Consider the following 3,161-nt stretch of genomic DNA (forward strand, 5'->3'; position numbering starts at 1 on the left):
AGCTGGCGGGACCGGGACGGCGCTCACCCAACGCGCATCCGCTTAGCCGCAGGCCCGGGACCCCCGACGGCGAGTGACAGGCCGGGCTTCGGGACGGCGGGACTGGGCGGGAGTTGCCCGCGGCCGCGGCGCCGTCCCTAGAGAGCCCCGCTGGCCGCACCTGTCGCGGCTCCGGGTCCGGTGGCCGCCAACACCTGCGGCAGAGTCTACTCCAGGGGCTGCGGACCGTTGGCTAATTTGCCTGTCGCCGCCGTGGCGTGCAGTCGGGCTGCTGCCGGGCCCGCGCTCCAGGCGCTCGGGGAGGTGCGGACCCGCGAGCTCCCGCTCAGCCCAACGCGGTCCCCGCCGCGCGCTCCGCTAGAGGTGCCCGGGCTCCCGCCCCCTCCAGGCCTGACCAATGGGGGCGCGGGGGCGGGGCCAAGGCCCAGAACCCACCTTCCCGGGAAGAGCTCTGAGTTGTAATTGACGTGGTGGGTGGCGGCGCCCAGGAGATTTGTCTGCTGGTGGGTGGTGGGTGGTGGGTGGTGGGTGGTGGGTGGTGGGTGGTGGGTGGTGGGTGGTGGGCGGGCCCGCCCGCCCAGGGGTCCACAGACCAGCCCTCAGGGGCGTCAGGGGCGTCCGGGGCTCCCCTCGCAGCCCTGTCCACGCCCTCGGGCGGTGCCGGCTCTGTCCGAGGGCTCCAGGGTAGCGGCCGGGTCCGGAGAAAGCGAGAACCTGCGCTCCCGGGGCGCGTCCTCGAGCGCCCTCGCGCGGGCGGCAATCCCGAGTGTCCGTCTGGCCTGCGAGTGACCCCGCAGCTCCGCCTAGGTTCTCTGTGTCGCCCCAGGACCCGCTACAAGGCCTCAGTCCCGTCTGGAAGGGCTCCGTGGGTGCCAGCCAGGCCCGGAGAGTGGGCGCCTCCTTATGCCAGCACAGCCGGGCCCCCTACCCTGGCACCGCAGCTCCTGGGCGGGCTCCCGGCGACTTTCCCGCTGTCCCCTTGCATATATCGCTGAGGGCTTGTCCCTGCCTGAGGCCAGCTCAGTCGCTGCTCCCAGGGCGCCCACCCACCTGGCTCCCGCGTGCCCCAGCCAGCGCCCCAGAAGCGCCGCCTCCTCAGTTCCAGCAGCTGCGCCCCCTGCGGACCCCGCGCTGATCCAACCGTCCGCGGGAGACCGCACCGCGCTCCAGCCCTGCGGACCCGCGACGGGGCCCTTCCTCAGCGCCAGGCAACAGCCTTTGCGCATTTTTTGGTTTTGTTTGTGTTTGTTTTGTATATTCTCACCGGAGGATGTTTTTTCCATTGATTCTAGAGAGAGTGTAAGGGAGGGAAAGGGAGAGACCTGCCACACAGGTGCCTGCCCGGGACCCTTCTGTGCGGGGCCAAGGATCTAACCACTGAACACGCGGGCCAGAGAGTCTTTGCGCCTCTTAATTGTGAAGGCCCTCAGCGTCTTCCACCCTTGTCAACACTAGGTATTATTGTTAAACATATAAATAAATCTCTGCCAACACGACAGGTAAAAACAGCTCTGCTGCTGAAATGTGCACGTGGGGGGATCACTAACTGCTCCCCTCCCTTGGCTCCCAGGACCCCGCTCTCACTTCTTCCTTCCCCTCCCCCCCCTTCCTCCACACCGCGCCCCTGGGGTTCTGTCTGCAGCCCTGTTCTTCCTCTTAGACTTTCATCCGGCCATGAGCGCGTCCTCTAGAGACTTCAGTGCCATGACAGGTCATGTCTGACCCCCAAACACATCCAGCGCAGACTCTACTCCAGGAGGTTATTAGTTATATCCAGTCGCTGACTAGACATGATCAAAGCCAGAGACCTGGAGCGGGTGAGGTCCCTCCCTCCCTCGTGATGGCAGTTGGTCTACTGACTGCACCTCTAAGGCTTCGTAAATCCCACGCCTTCCCACGCCCCCTGCACTGCGTGGTTCACACAGCATCTCCTCCCCGACGGCCGTGACAGGCTTCCAACTGCCTCCTTGGCTCTCACCTTATTTCCCGCCCCTCCCTCACTCCTCATTCCCCCGACTGTATTTCTCAATAAAAATCTGATATCCGTGGCCTTTCACTGCTAACAGCAGAATTTCCCAGACTGAGGTTTTTAAGGGGTTTCCTACAAAAAGGAGTTTGGTAACCGTTGTTTTTGCTTGTTTGCCCCAGGACAGCCGTAATGCAATCAGCATTTTTGTAAGCTCTGAGAAGCCCTGCAGTAAAGAAACCAGCTTAGCTTTAATTCACCGTCTTCCTAATGCGTTTGACTATGACTCTTGGGGTTTTTTTGAAGATCACATCTTGGGGACTGGGGGGGGACACTATGTGATCATGTATCTAGTACTCAGTGGTCTTGCGTCCACCACCTGGTCCCTGCTGCTGACCCCTACTCACAGTATTGTCTGGCCACTAAAGATGTACACTGTGCTTCAGTCACATGGGATTACCTGGGGCCCTCACCTGTCCTGCTGTTGACATTTCTGTTCATTAGCGCACATGGTTTCCTTTGCCGAGAACAGCCAGATCCCCTTTGCCTGCCCCATCCAGTATTACCTCTCTATAAGATACAGCTGAAGCAACAACTTGTCTTTCCGATACATCTCTGCCTTCATGGGTAATTAAATCTCTCCCCCTCCCAACTCACTCATTTTATCAAATTGAAGGGCATTTATTTGTTCACATGTTTGCTCCCTCCACTTTCTCTCTCTACTGTGAACTTCTTGAGGCAGAGACTGACCTTTGGATCCCAGTGTCAGACTCATGTTTAGAGTCTCAAAAAATATTTGCTGAATTTACTAGACTCTGAGAAAGGAGTAGCCTCCAACCTTCATGAATCCTTCCACTGAGAAATGTTCATTATTGCGTGGGGGGCAATGAACTGAAGCACAAAGCTGTGTTGGATTGTGAGGGCTGGTGACCAGCCAGGCTCAGACTCTACTTATGTGACTGGTTTTCTTGCACACCAGCCACAAATGAAAATCCATGAATTTTCACTAATGAAACCACAAGGTTAAATTCATAATCCCCAAGACTTTATCTATATAGAATATAAAAATGTAACAGCAATTTAAAAGAGTAGAGAGAACAGTTTTCCATAAGAAAGGTACCACAGGAATGGAGATGATCCAGTATTATCCCTGACACCTTTATCCTTTGCATTTTGTGATCTGAGGGCCTGTTTA

The sequence above is a fragment of the Miniopterus natalensis genome, chromosome 9 (assembly GCF_054644295.1).
Source record: "Miniopterus natalensis isolate mMinNat1 chromosome 9, mMinNat1.hap1, whole genome shotgun sequence".
NCBI classification, from domain to species: domain Eukaryota; kingdom Metazoa; phylum Chordata; class Mammalia; order Chiroptera; family Miniopteridae; genus Miniopterus; species Miniopterus natalensis.